This window comes from Chiloscyllium punctatum, chromosome 43 (assembly GCF_047496795.1).
Source record: "Chiloscyllium punctatum isolate Juve2018m chromosome 43, sChiPun1.3, whole genome shotgun sequence".
Classification (NCBI taxonomy): domain Eukaryota; kingdom Metazoa; phylum Chordata; class Chondrichthyes; order Orectolobiformes; family Hemiscylliidae; genus Chiloscyllium; species Chiloscyllium punctatum.
Genome location: NC_092781.1, coordinates 63,302,277 through 63,317,492, shown reverse-complemented (window position 1 = coordinate 63,317,492; position 15,216 = coordinate 63,302,277).

Here is a 15,216-nt window from a genome sequence, read left to right as displayed (position 1 = left end):
TTGAGCCTTTACTACCAGAAAACACGAATGACGCGACTCATTCAATCCCACACTCGGCCCATTGCCTTGTATGTTATGACATTTTAAATATTGATGGAAGCACCACCATTCACCCGTTTGGTGAAATGGTTCTTCCTCGATTTCAATCGAAACCACTTCAAAATTATGCCACCTTGTTCTTATTTCGACTGGTGGGGACGGAGGTTGGAGGGGGAAGGTTTCCCCCGTGATTATCAGTGCAAAAACTTTCTAGAAACTCTTGACAATTTTACTCATACTATTGTACACTTCCATCAAGTCTTCTTTCAAAGTTCTCTGCTTCAAAGAAATAGCCACACATATGCATTTTTTTTTATTCATTGCCGAAGTGCTGCATCATCGGCAGCAACCTGGCGAACCTCCTTCGCACCCTATCCCATGCAATGCCAACAGAGCATCACACAATACCGGCGCTGTGAATAACCAAAGTTCTGCACTCCTCCAACTTGTTCTCCTTGCCCTTATAATTTATGCCTGGACTGAAAAAGGCAAGAATTATGAAAATACTATCCCATTGCAGTCTCTTCCCACTTTCAGCGATATCGCAGGATCATCACAAGTCCTTTTTTTTCGCCAAGCTGCCTATTTTCTTGGCATTTGACATGTTCCTTCTTCCAGTTTGAATCACCTTGCACTGACTAGAATTGTCTCCCATCTGCCACTGATTTGTCTAAGTGACAAAATCCTCCCCCCTCCCCACCAGCACTACCACCATATTTGAATCGACGCCATTAGTGACACGGTAGCTCAGTGGTTAGCACTGCTGCCTCAAATCGCCAGCGTTCCACGTTCAGTTTCAGTCTCAGAGGAGCATCTGTATGAAATTTGCTTCTCCTTCCCGCATTGGCATTGGTTTCCTCTGGCTGCTCTAGTTTACTCTCCCATGTGTTTCCACATCCTTGCCCAAATCTAAAGCACATGATATTATATTTTTTTACTTTGCTGTAACACACTCCTCATACTGTATTGATAGATTATGGAATGTACATTCGGCTTTCCCTGTTACCTGTTAAACCTGTACCATCCATTCTCCAGTTTATCATCGCTCTTTGTCTCATTGGAATATTGAGTATGAGTGCAGTCAATGCTCCTCCAAGCATCATTTAGGACTTTGTGATTTACACACGGGTCATTCTCTGCTGTCGAGGGGCCTATATGATAGAAAGATGTTTTAACACGATTGTGCAAATTATCACCAATATCACAAAGCGAGCCGCATGGACATTCACACAGCCACAACTGCAATCTCAAGTTACCATAGCGACCTGGAAAGAAGAAACATCACTGCGTCCTCTGGAAAACCAGTTCCCGAGTAAAGGAACAAAATTAAGCTATGGAGATTTGATCATAGAAAGCGATATTCCAATGCATCTGGAAAGTATAGGACAGAATGAACTGTTCTCAGAGAAGAGAGAACAAAGAACGAGGGGTCAAGTTGGAAAGATGGATGGTGAAAGAAAAAAAATAAGAAACAAGAACAAATTTAATTGGACGCAACAGTTGTTTGAATTCAAAACAGCACCGCCAGAAAGTACTGAAACAGATTCATCCAAGTTTAAGAGATCCCGCATCTCCTCTTCTGTAATATGGAAATTTTTCCAAATATCACCGTGTTATCGACAAATTCTGTTTCTTACAGGTCGTTCGACACAGAAAACACTGATGCTAAAAACTTGTTTCTTATATCCCCATCTCATGTGGCTTCCCACATAGGTTGCCTTGCTGATCTTTGAGGGGCCGTATTGTCTCCTTGGTTACCTTTTTGTCCTCAGAGTTGAAAAATGTGGTGCTGGAAAAACACAGCAGGCCAGGCAGCATCCGAGGAGCAGGAGAATCGACGTTTCGGGCATAAGCCCTTCTTCAGAATAAAGGCTGGTGTGCCGAGCGGGCTGAGATAAAAGGTTGGGGAGGGAATTAGGGGGAGGGAAGCTGAGAGTACGATAGGTGGAAGGAGGTGAGGGTAACGGTGATAGGCCGGAGAGGGGTGTGGGCAGAGTGGTCGCGAAGAAGATTGCAGGTCAAGAGGGCGGTGCTGAATCCGGGGGTTGGGACTGACATAAGGTGGAGGGGGGGGGAAATGAGGAAGCTGGAGAAAGCTACATTCATCCCGTGTGGTTGGAGGGTTCCTAAGCGGAAGACGAAGCGCTCTACCTCCAGGCGTCGTGTGGCCAGGGTCTGACGATGCAGGAGGCCAAGGACCTGCATGTACTTGTCGGAGTGGGAGGGGGAGTTAAGGTGTTTAGCCGTGGCATGTTGGGTTTGTTGGTGCGTGTGTCCCAGATTTATTCCCTGAAACATTCCGCAAGTAGGTGGCCTGCCTCCCCAATGTTTCAGGGAACACCTCTGGGACACCTGCACCAACCAACCCAACCGCCCCGTGGCTCAACACTTTAACTCCCCCTCCCACTCCGCTAAGTACATGCAGGTCCTTGGCCTCCTCCATCTCCAGACCCTGGCCACACGACGCCTGGAGGAAGAGCGCCTCATCGTTCTTCCAGACCTCTCCGCCCCCCAACCCCTCTCCGGCCTAACACCCTCACCCTCACCTCCTTCGTCTTCCCAGCACCCCTCCCCCAAATTCCCTCCTCCCTACCTTTTATCACAGCCCGCTTGGCACACCAGCCTCTTTCCTGAAGAAGGGATTATGCCTGAAACTTCGATTCTCCTGCTCCTGGGATGCTGCCTGGCCTGCTGTGTTTTTCCAGCACCACATTTTTCAACTCTGGTACCCCAGCATCTGCAGTCCTCACTTTCTCCTACAATTTTGTCCTCGGTATAGTATAAATTCTCATTCAACCCGTTTTCCAAAGCTATCTAATGTCTCCTTCTTATCCTCTTGATTTCCATCTTAAGTATACTCCTCCTGCTTTTATACCCTAAGGATTCACTCGATCTCTGCTGTCTCTACCTTACATTTGCTTTCTTCCTTTTCATATCCAAAACCTTAATTTCGCTGGTCACCCAGCATTCCCTACAGCTACCGGCTTTTCACTCTAAGTTTAATATACTGTCTCTGGACTGTCATTCTCTCATTTCTGAAGGCTTGCCATTTTCCAGCTGTACCTTTACCTGCGAACATCTGGTCCAATCAAATTTTAGAAACTCTTGCCGATAGCATTAAAAATGGCCTTCCTCCATTTTAGACCTTCAACTTTTAAATCTATCATTTTCCACGACTATTTCAAAACTAAAACAATTATGGTCGCTGGCCCCAAAGTGCTGCCCCAATGACATCTCTGTCACCTGCCCTGCCTTATTTCCTAAGAGTAGGTCACGTTTTGCTGCTTATCTAATAGGTACATCGACATACTGAATCAGAAAATGTTCTTATTCACACTTAACAAATTAGTCTCCATCGAAATCCTTGAGAAATTGAGGACCGCAGATGTTGGAGATTAGATTCGAAAATGTGACGCTGGAAAAGCACAGCCAGTCAGGCAGCAACTGAAGAGCAGGAGAATCGACATTTCAGGCATAAGCCCTGATGAAGGACGTATGCCTGAAACGTCGATTCTCCTGCTCCTCCAATGCTGCCTGACTGGCTGTGTTTTTCCAGCACCACACTCTTCGACTCCATCTAAAACTTTAACACTATTGCATTCCCAGTCAAATTAAAGCCCGCTACCAATGCCACCCTATTATTCTCACAGATAACAGATCTCCTTACAAATTTGCGTCGCAATTTCACGTTGACTATAAGGTGGGATCTAGAATACAATCTCAGTAAGGTGTTCATCCTTGTTCTATTTCGCAGTACCAACAAAATAATTTCCCTTGATGCATGCATAGGAATTTCCTTCTAAAGTTCAGCCATTACGCTATCCCTTATCAAAAACACTGCTCCTCCTCATCTCTTCCCCCCTTTTTATGCTTCCTGTAGCATTTGCATCCTGGAAAATGAAGGTGCCAGTCCTATCCATCTCCCAGCCATGTCTCGGTATTGCTATATTATCCCAGTCCCGTGTCCCTAAACATGTTCTGACTACATCTACCTTCAATGTTGGGCCTCTTGCATTGAAATATATGCAGTTTAAATGTTCAGAAGTAACAAAGAGCATTGATGAAGGCCCAGCAGTGGATATGCTTTACATGCACTGAAGTAAGGCATTTGAAATGTATCCTCATGGTCGACTGGTTAGCAAGGATAAATCTCATGGAATGCAGGGAGAACTAGCCAGTTGGATACGGAACTAGGCTGAAGATAGAAGATGGAGGGTGTTAGTGGAAGGTTGTTTTTCAAACTGGAGGCCTGTGAACAGTGGTGTGCCACAAGGAGGGGTGATCTTTCCACTGCTTTTGGTCACCGATATAAATGATTTGGATGTGAGCATAGGAGGTATGCTGAATACATTTGCAGATGACACCAAAACAGGAGGTGTCGTGATGCACGAAGGAGGTTACCTCAGAGCACAACTGGATCTTAGTCAGATGGGCCAATGGGTTGAGGAGTGCCAGATGGAGTTTAATTTAGATAAATGTCAGGTGCTGTATTTCGGAAAGGCGAATCAGAGCAGGACTTAAACACTTAATGGTCACGTTCTAGGGAGTGTTGCTGACCGCAGAGACCGTGGAGTGCAGTTCATAGTTCATTGAAAGTGGAGTCACAGGTAGATAGGATAGTGAACAAGGCATTTGGTATGCTTTCCTTTATTGGTCAGAGCATTAAGTACTGCAGTTGGGAGGTCATGATGTGGCTGCACAGGACGTTAGTTATGCCACTTTTGGAATATTTTATGCTATTCTGGCCTTCGTCCTAGCGGAAAGATATTTGGAAACTTTAAACGATTCAGAAAAGATTTGCAAGCGTGTTGCCAGGGTTGGAGGATTTGAGCTAAAAGGAAAGGCTGAATAAGCTGATGCTGTTCTCCCTGGTGCATCGGCGGCTGAGGGGGTGACTGTGTAGAGATTAAAAATTGATGTGATTCATGGTTAGAGGAAATAGACAAGATATTTTCCTTGGGATGGCGGAGTCTGGAGGGGATAGTTTTAGAGTGAGAGGCGAAAAAATCTACAAGAGATCTAAAGGGTAACGTTTTCATGCAGAGAATGGTGGGTGCATATATTGATCTGCCAGGGGCATTGATGGAGGCTAATATAATTGTAACTTTTAACAGGTAACTGGATGGGAATATTATTAGGAAATCTTAAGAGGAATATTGGACTCGTGATGGCAAATTAGATTCGATTAGGATATCTAGTCAGCATGGACGAATTGGATAAAAAAGTCTGTTTCGATGCTGTCCAACTCTATGATTAAGTTGGTTAGGATATGATGTGATAGACATTTCGAAAGGAGAAAAGCCCAATAATATATAACTATCACGATGTGCCACACCATTCAGTTAATTTACCTGACCTCTGGTACTCACCTTCTCTCACTTTGATGTGTAATTGGAAGACACTGCCATCAGTCACACGTCACGTCCTCACACACCCTATCTCACTCCCCTCAGTCACTGTATCACACTCACCTCAGTCACTGCATTCGGGACCGCGTCCCCATTCATTGCATCACACACATCTCAATAACCATATCCTTTCCCCTCAGTTATGGAATCTCAGTCACCTCTGTCATTACACCCAAATTCCAAGCCGCATCATATTCCCATTCGTAGCTTAAGGCACTTTCCTCAGTCAATGCATTCATAATCCACTCCGACAGAGCACCCAACCCGGCTTATTCACACCATCTCCCTCTCCTTATTCAGGGAAGAGAGCATACCTCAGGCACATCATTCCACCCCCCTCAATCACTGCATCCTCCATGCTCTAACTCAGCACACTCCAAACCCCTCAATTTCTGCATCCGCGTGGTGGTCTTCTTGTGGTACGAGGTGGTCCCTCGGCCTGAAAAGGACTCAGCGTGGTTTCTTGCCCTCGAGGTAATTCCAGAGCGATCTCCCAGCCGCCTGAAACTCGAGAGACAGCCCAGTGTGGTCTGTAATCAGCGCCCAGTACGTGCAGAAAGTGCAGAGTGCTGTATTCTCGGTTGGAATTCTGTTGTTCAGAAACTGAAATTCTCCAAAACTGACATTTTTATTTCTCCATTTCTTAGATTAGATTAGGTTCCCTACAGTACAGAACCAGGACCTTCAGCACAACAAGTCCACACCGACCCTCTGATTTACTACAATCCATTCCCATCAGACACTTCATTCCACAACTTTTGCTCACTGAGTGATATTATTCTGTGTTTCAACATGGAATTATCTTCAGTCACTGTATCGCATTTCTCCCAGTTGTTACCTTCATTCAACACATCCCACTTCCCAAAGTCACTACATCTCAATTATTTCATTACTTCAATATATTCCCCTCAGTCACTATGTCACATTCTCACTCTTTGTGTCCTGTTTTCCGGTTCACGAAACTGCACTCAGAAAAGTCACAACATCATTTCCCATTTTTGACAGAACGCAACTCTTCACAATCTCTGAATTTCTCACGCCTCAATTACTACATCCAACTTCAGTTATTGACTGCATTCCACACCCCTCAGTGACAGCATGACACTATCCTCAGGAATTGGATTCCACTCTTCGGAATCACTGCAACCCACTCCCCTCAGTGACTATATTTCACTTCCCTCCGTCACCACTTCTTACTTCCCTCTGTGTCTGCATCTCACTCCAATAAGTCACTCCATCATGTTCCGCTCAGTCACTCGGTCATTCCCCTCAACTCCCCTCAGTCACCATACCATGCTCACAACAGTCTCCATATTCCACGTCCCTCAGTTTCTGCATCCCATTTCCCTCAGTCACTAAATCTCACCACTCTGAGTTACTGTTACCCACGGTTCTCATTCATTGCTTCCCATTTACCTCAGTCACTGTATCCCAAACTGCACAATGGCTAAATCCCATGCCATCTCACTCATTCGAACCAACTAACCTCAGTCAACACATCCCACTCGCCTCAGGCTTCATATCACACTGCACTCAGTTATTACATTCCCACTCTGGTCATTCACTTCAATGCATTCCACATAGTCGCTAACTCTGACAACCCTGTTACCATGTTCTAATCCCCTCAGTTACAGTATCACACTCACCTCAGTGATTACTTCCCACAAGCCTCACTCCACACACCCTGGACAAGTGCTCCACCCCTTTGCCATGGTCTGTACTCTTATCAGTCTCGTTGTTGAGCTCTCCCACTACTGCAATCTCTTTCACAGAACGTGTGAGTGAGAGGAAGAGCAGAAAGCGCCGTTCACTTATTTTACTGAACGGTTAATATTATACATCTGCTTTTATCGCCTTCTTCACTTTCAAATTTGAGGTTTACATCTCACAATCGCAAATCTGTTCAGAATGTATGATGCAGAGAATCACACTGTATGTGATTAGTAAACAGCTCTATGCCTGTATAATAAGCAATGCCGTGAGGGCAGCCAACCTTGCCTTATGTAGAAATGAAACAAATAATTAAAAGGAAATAAATCCTGATTTCTCTGATCACAGTTCAGCCACGATGTCATTGAATGCTCAAACGGGCTTGAGGGCCTGAATGTTGCAATGAAAGACTGGAGAGTCTGGTTCATTTCTCCCCCATGCTATAGGCAGGGTTAATAGCAGATTTCACAGACGAATTATGAATCATATGAATGCTGCATTGTGTGTACACTAGAGCAACATGAATCCGATTCGGTACAGTATCAATTAAAATACTGATGAAAAGGTTCCAAACTGAATTTGGGGACTTGCTCCATTCACTAATCAGCAGATGGCTTTAGTGGCATAATCTAACTGTTGTTGTCACTCTAATTTGGTAAGAACTGTGGGTAGAAAATCAGTCAGTTCAGCTTCTACTGAATCCAGATATTCCCCATTTTTAAAAAAAGGCTGGTTAATCCTTTATATTTCCAATAGGAATGAACTCACCATTGGGAACGAGGAAGTCGATTTACCAGAGACCTACCATTCAACTTAGTTTTAAAATTTGCATTTATGTTCTGTGTATACTGCAAAAATGGCATCATTCTTTGCAACACGCAAATCGCAGGACTATCCATCAAGTCACGGATTAATGTTACCAGGTGAGCTGTTGCTTCCATTTAATTTATATTTAAATAAACCACATTGAAGTTTGACTATTATGCAAATGACTTACTAAGCAACCCGAGAATCAGCAGCAGTGTCCTCATCTCAATATGTGATATTCTAGAAAGTGAAACAAAAAAATTATGTTAGAGAAGGGCAGTTCAAACGAGAATAGGAGGAAATATATCTTGGTGGGGGCGGGGGGAAGGCGGGGAATTAACTGCCGAGAATTTAATTTTACAGATGTTGACGTCTGTCAGTGTGACACAGAGACACAATAGTTAGCACTGCTGCCTCACAGTGCTCGGATCGATTCCACTGTTGGACAAATTCCTGTGTGGAGTTTGTACATTTTCCCCTTGTCTGCGTGGTTTACTCTGAGTGCTCTGGTTTTCTCCTACAGTTCAAAGATGTGCAAAGTAGGTGAATTACTTATGCGAAATTGCACATACTATACAGGGATATGCAGGTTAGCTGGGTTAGTTTTGGGTAATGTGGGCTTAGAGGAATATGGTCGGGGCGAGGGTGTTGGTGAGATGCTCTTTGGACGGTCCCTACGGACTCAATGGGCCTCATGGACTTCTTTTATACTGTTGGGGTTCTCAATTTCTATGATCTCGCCCCATCACTTGGACCCTTACAGACAAATTTAACTTTGCCCCTTTCATTCAAGAATTCACCTATGGAGTGTAATCTGCACAATTTCGTCTTTGGGAACCCAGAGGACGGAAGTTAATCTGTCTCCTGCACTGCAATATTTGTAATTGTTGACGCTGGAAACACACGTTTCATAACATTGAAGGCTATGAGCATCAAATGAGAAACTCGGTTGAGTGTAGCCATTAGCTTCTTTTTCTGTTCTGTATGATTGCTTCTGTTCAGGAGTCAATCAAAATGATGTCAGACATTTGCTCATCTTTTTCATCACTCATGACCTCCACTGCTCTGGAGGGAATGACATTTACCTTGGTGGTTCCATAAGACAAAAATGATATTATACAATGAAGATGTCATGTATTCATGACAGATTGGTCTATGAAAATATCGCAAGATTTTCCCATGAACTCTTCATGCTGGCTATTAAAACCATTCTCTATTTTTGTTTTCGAAGTCATGTGTAGTTTAAAGATCTCCATGACCACTTCTTTTCTATTATCCCAAGCATACGCAAATTTGCTTCATATGTTACCAGCCACAATGAGCTTATTGTTCAAGAAGATGCCAGCCGCATCTAATACTCCATTACTTTGACTACAATTTTATCTCTTCAGAGGGACAGATCAAAAATCTACCTGGCTCACTCACTCACCCAGACCCGAAGCAATCTCTCTCCATTATTGTAGCTGTGAAATATTGATTGCTGTATCCCACTATCTCTCGTTTGACTTGAAATTTATTATTCACTTTCAATAAGACTTCGAAAGACAGAAGGAGCTAGCTCTGCTTTTCTCACGGATAACCCAATGGATATTTAACGTTCATGTTCATCTCTCAATTTGGGATCCAGACGGATTAACATCAACTCTGTATTTCATTCTTCAAATGGGCCCAAGCGAATGGACTACAATTGAATTGTTTACACTTGTTTAAAACTTGAAATGTCTACAGTGACGTATGTAGGACTGCCTACGATATGACACATGTATTGATTATGGTAAACTGCCATTTTAATTGAATAGTCCACAGAACCAAATTTAGAAATATTTACGTCTGCATTTTTTCATGTTTTTGTTGCAAACTGCATTGTTTTGATGGCATTGTTTAACATATCCTAGAATGATTATTCTGTCATGAAGAGTGCTGTGTAATTAACCTTGGCCGACATACTGACCTTTTATCCATGCCCCTGTAAACATCTGGGATGACATGAAGTTGAGCATAGATCTTGGCAGGTTTTATGTGAACGCTATGAGGTTAAAGATGCTGTATAGCGAGGCAACATGCGACATTATCGACTTTTGGAAGGGAAGTGGAAGAAAATACTTTATGAAATGGACTGTGATGACAGTTTAAAGGAAAACCAGAGATTCCTGAAGCTCGACAGGTCATGTAAGCATCAGTGGAGGAATAGTCAGTTTCTGTTTGAGCTCTCGAAACCCTTCCTCATGAAACCAGAAATTTTAAATCTGTTTCTCTTTCCTCAGATCACGCCAGACCTGCTGAGTTCGTAACAACATCTTGTTTCTATTTCAGATTGCCAACAATGGCTGTTGGGCAGGTCTCACTTTCCAGAAACGAAGCATCTGTTCGTTTTAGTTCATCAGGAGGAATAACAAGATGACAGCATTTTACGATGGGCATTTCGGCGGCGGGGGGGTGGGGGGGGGCGGGGGGCGGGGTGTGGGGGGGGCGGGAGGGCGGTGGTGACGAAGAAAAAAGAAAATCCATGCAAATTGTAGTCAGTGGTCGGGATTGCACTGTCAACAAGAACGTTGGAGGTAGCAAACGACGAATCGTTTTCAGAATACTTGGATGAACAGCTGTGCCTTCATATTCAAGGTTATGGGATGAGGACGTGAATTTGACATGACCAGAGTATTTTAATGGTTCAGAGTCAATAGGTTGAAAGTGTCTCTTATATGTTAGAAGATTCTGTGATGTAGACAATTGGTGCATTACCATTAGAGTCAGCAAACCACGGGTGGATTGAAGGATTGAAAAGAAGAGTCCTTCATGGCGAGGCCAACCACTGTGGGAAAGGAAGCTCCTCTGCTTGGATCATTCTGCATCACAAATCAGCCGATCTACCAGTTGAGCTACAAAAGGCCATTTGGTTTGAATATCACATGGAAGTCAATGGTACACCACAGACATTGAGATGTAATATCAACATCACAAAGCCCTCCGCCACACAGAATCCAACACGAACAATTCCAATACTTCCACAGAATGTGACACGTATACTGACATCACTTGACATCGCTATGGTGCATCTAAGTACTTCTTCGCAATATGTTTCCAAAGTAATGAGAGTTTTGGCTTCCCACTGCAAATTCTGTGGCAAGCTATATCCTCACACATTCTTGAGATCTCCTGCCCCGATCTTACATCTATGTTCTAGCCATTTCAGCGACCCCTCCATCAACCTGAAAAGTTCTTTGTGGAGTTTTGAGAAGATTTGTAGTTCAGGTTTAGGTTCTGGATATAGGTTTCCTCGCTGAGCTGGAACATTCATTTTCAGATGTTTCATCACTGTTCGAGGTAACATCTGCAGTGAAACACAGAATGAAGCACTGGTTGTGTAGCCTGCTATTTATGTGTTTGAGTTTCCTCGGATCGGTGATGTCTTTTCCTATGGTGACATCATTTCCTATGGTGATGTCATATCCTGTTTTCTTTCTCAGGCGAATGTTAGATGGGTTCCAAGTCAATGTGTGTGTTGATAGAGTTCTGTCGAATGATTCGAGGTATTCTCGTGCATGTCTCTGGTGGCTTGTCCTTGGGGAAATTCGGATTGGCATTGACAGGAAAAGTGCAGAAGGAATCATCCCAACATTCACAAATGAAGCTGCATGAGAACACTATTTCAATAATCCGTCACACATTGCAGCACAGAAGATATACACAGAATAGAGGAAGATCACTGAAACAGTGTATTTAAAAACAATACGTACCCAATGAACACTGTCCGCCAATTACTGAGCAACAAACCCAAAACAAGCAGACAAAACATGTCCAGAAACCCTAGCCACTCTCTCCTACATCAAAGACACCTCAGAAATGACTGACAGACGACTTAAACCTCTTGGCATCATGATAGTCCACAAACCCACCAACACACTAAAACAGTTTCTAGTGAAATTGAAAGATCCTCTCTGACCAATAAGCAAAACTAATATTATTTACAATATACCCTCTAAGAACTGCAACAAACACTGCACTGGACAACAGGCAGAACACTCGTCACCTGGATACATGAACATTATCTCGCCACAAAATTATGTACCCTCTCATTAGTATCCTTACGGAGGCATGGCATTGAGGGTGATTTAGCAGTTTGGATGAGAAATTAGCTTTGTGAAAGAAGACAGCGAGTGGTGGTTGATGAAAAATATTCAGCTTAGTGTCCAATTATAAGCGGTGTGCCGCAAGGATCTGTTTTGGGACCAGTGCTGTTTGTCATTTTTAGAAATGACTTAGACTCATGCATAGAGGGATGGATTAGTAAGTTTGCAGACGACACTAAAGTCGGTGGAGTAGTGGACAGTTTTGTCGTATGTTACAGGTTGCAGGGGGACTCTGGATAAACTGCAGAATTGGGCTGAGAAGTGGAAAACGGATTTCAATGCAGCTAAATGTGAGGTGATGCACTTTGGGAAGAATTACAGGATGGCAGCGTACTGGGTCAATGGAAAGATTCTTGGTACCGTGGATGTGCAGAGGGATCTTGGAGTCCATCTACATAGATCCCTGAAAGTTGCCACCCAGGAGAATAGTGTCATGAAGAAGGCATAAGGTGTGTTAGATTTCATTAGAAGAGGGATTGAGTTCCGGAGCTGCAATATCATGTTGCAACTATACAAAACGCAGGTGTGGCAACACTTGGAATATTGTGTACAGGTCAGGTCCCCTGAAAATTTTGGGAAGGACGTGGAAACAGTGAAATAGGTGCAGAGGAGGTTTATCATGTTGTTGTCTGTACTGGAGTGAAGGTCTTTTGAGGAAAGGCAGAAAGACTTGAGTCTGTTCTCATTGGAAAGAAGAAGGCTAAGAGGGCATTTGATAGAGACATCCAAGCTGATCTGAGGATCAGATAGGGCAGACCATGAAAGTCTTTCTTCGATGATAATGATGTCAGCTTGTACGAGGTGGCATAACTACAATATGAGGGGTGATAGATTTAAGACAGATGTCAGAGGCAGGTCCTTAACTCACCAGTGAAACGTTCGGAGGCTCAATAGACAATAGAGAATTGGTGTAGGAGTAGGCCATTCTGCACCTCGAGACTGCAAATCCATTCATTATGATCATCGCTGATCATCCTCAATCAGTATCCTGTTCCTGCCTTATCTCCATAACCCTTGATTCCACTATCCTTGAGAGCTCTATCCAACTCTTTCTTAAACGAATCCAGAGACTGGGACTCCACTGCCTTCTGAGGTAGAGAATTCCACGCACCCACCACACTCTGGGTGAAGAAGTTTCTCCTCATCTCTGTCCTAAACGGCCTACCCCTTATTTTTAAGCTGTGTCCTCTGGTTTGGGACTCACCCCTCAGTGGAAACATGTTTCTTGCCTCGAGAGTGTCCAATCCTTTAATAATCTTATATGTCTCAATAAGATTCCCCTCTCAGTCTTCTAACCTCAAGGGTAAAAAAGCCCAGTAGCTCCAATCTTTCAACATCAGATAGTCCCGCCATTCCAGGAATTGACCTCATGAGCCTACGCTGCACTCCCTCAATAGCTAGAAAGTCTTTCCTCAAATTTAGAAACCAGAACTGCACACAACTGCTGTACCTGCATGCTTACCCTCATTGACTGGTGTACAAAAACACACAGATCTCTTTGTACTGCCCCTTTTCCTAACTTGGTCCATTTAGGTCGTAATCTGCCTTCCTGTTCTTGCCACCAAAGTGGATAACCATACATTTATCCACATTAAACTGCACCTGCCATGCATCCGTCCACTCACCGAGCCTGTCCAGGTCACTGTGTAATCTCCTAACATCTTCCTTACATTTCACCTTGCCACCCAGCTTTTTATCATGAGCAAATTTGCTAATGTTACTATTAATACCATCTTCTATATCATTAATATATATTGTGAAAAGCTGCGGCCACAGCACTGATCCTTGCGGTACCCCACTGGTAACTGCCTGCCATTCTAAAATGGAGCCGTTTAGCACAACTCTTTGTTTCCTATCAGCGAACCAACTTTCAATCCAAGTCAGAACTTTGCCACCAATACCATGCGCCCTTATTACGCTCACTAACCTCCTATGTGGGACTTTATCAAAGGCTTCTGAAAGTCCAGGTACACTACATCCACTGGATCTCCCTTATCCATCTTCAGAGTTACAACCTCAAAGAATTCCAGAAGATTAGTCAAGCATGATTTCTCCTTCATTAATCCAGACTGACTCTGACCTATCTTGATTCTGCTTTCCAGATGTGTCGCTGGCATTGTTACCTCGTTAGGTGACGAAACATCCGAAAATGAACCTTCCAGTTCAGCCATCAAACTTTAATCTGGAAACGTTCTTTGCTGTCTACTATGTCCAGACCTCTCCTAGTTTTGTTGAGTTGCATTTGTTCCACTCTCCTGACTTTCCCCAACTTTACCCAATGCCCGCAGCCAGCCGTGTCACATTCTATGCTCCTATGATAAAAAGCGCAGTCTGTTCAAGCTTTCTTCATCACTGAAAATTTGCAGTCAAATATTTTCCTGGTCAATCTCCTCTGCACCCACTGCTGGGCAATTATGTTTTTCCTAGAATGTGCGGCTTCCTTAACTACATGCAACTGTCTGGGTGCAGCACAAACAATATGACAACAGCTGTTTAATTTGGAGAATTGTACTGTCTTCAGGGTCTGTCTTGGAGTCAGAGATTTTCCTACTTTCAGTCTCTTCATTAATTTCAGTACCTGCATTGCTTGCAGGTTATCTCTGAATGTTAGGGCCTGTATTCGTCGATGCTGACTGTACTGTTGGGATCTTTTTTGATCGAGAGGGTGGTGGGAACCTGGAACTCACTGTCTCAAAGGCTGGGAGAAGCAGAAATCCTCATAACTTTGAAGAAATAGTCAGGTGTCGACTTCAGACGACAGGGCACACAAGACATCGAAATCGGTTAGAATATTAAGTTGCATGGCATGGTACAGTCAGCCAAAGTATTTTAATTTTCTCTGTTATTAACATCAAATGCTTTTTGGCTCTGCCTGTAATAATTTGTGATCCCTATTAGTTTTACGAATGTTGCTCCAAAATTCAACACTTCCTCAGTCGTTGCATCCTACACCTGCCAGCCACAACATTCCACTACCATCAGTCGTGAAACCCTTCTGCCCTCAGTCTCTAATTTCGATTTCTATCAATCACTATAGCCCACTCCCGTCAGTCACAATATCTTTTTCCCATCAGAAGCTAAATTCCATCCCGTCAGTTAATGATTACCATTGTCCTCAGTGACTG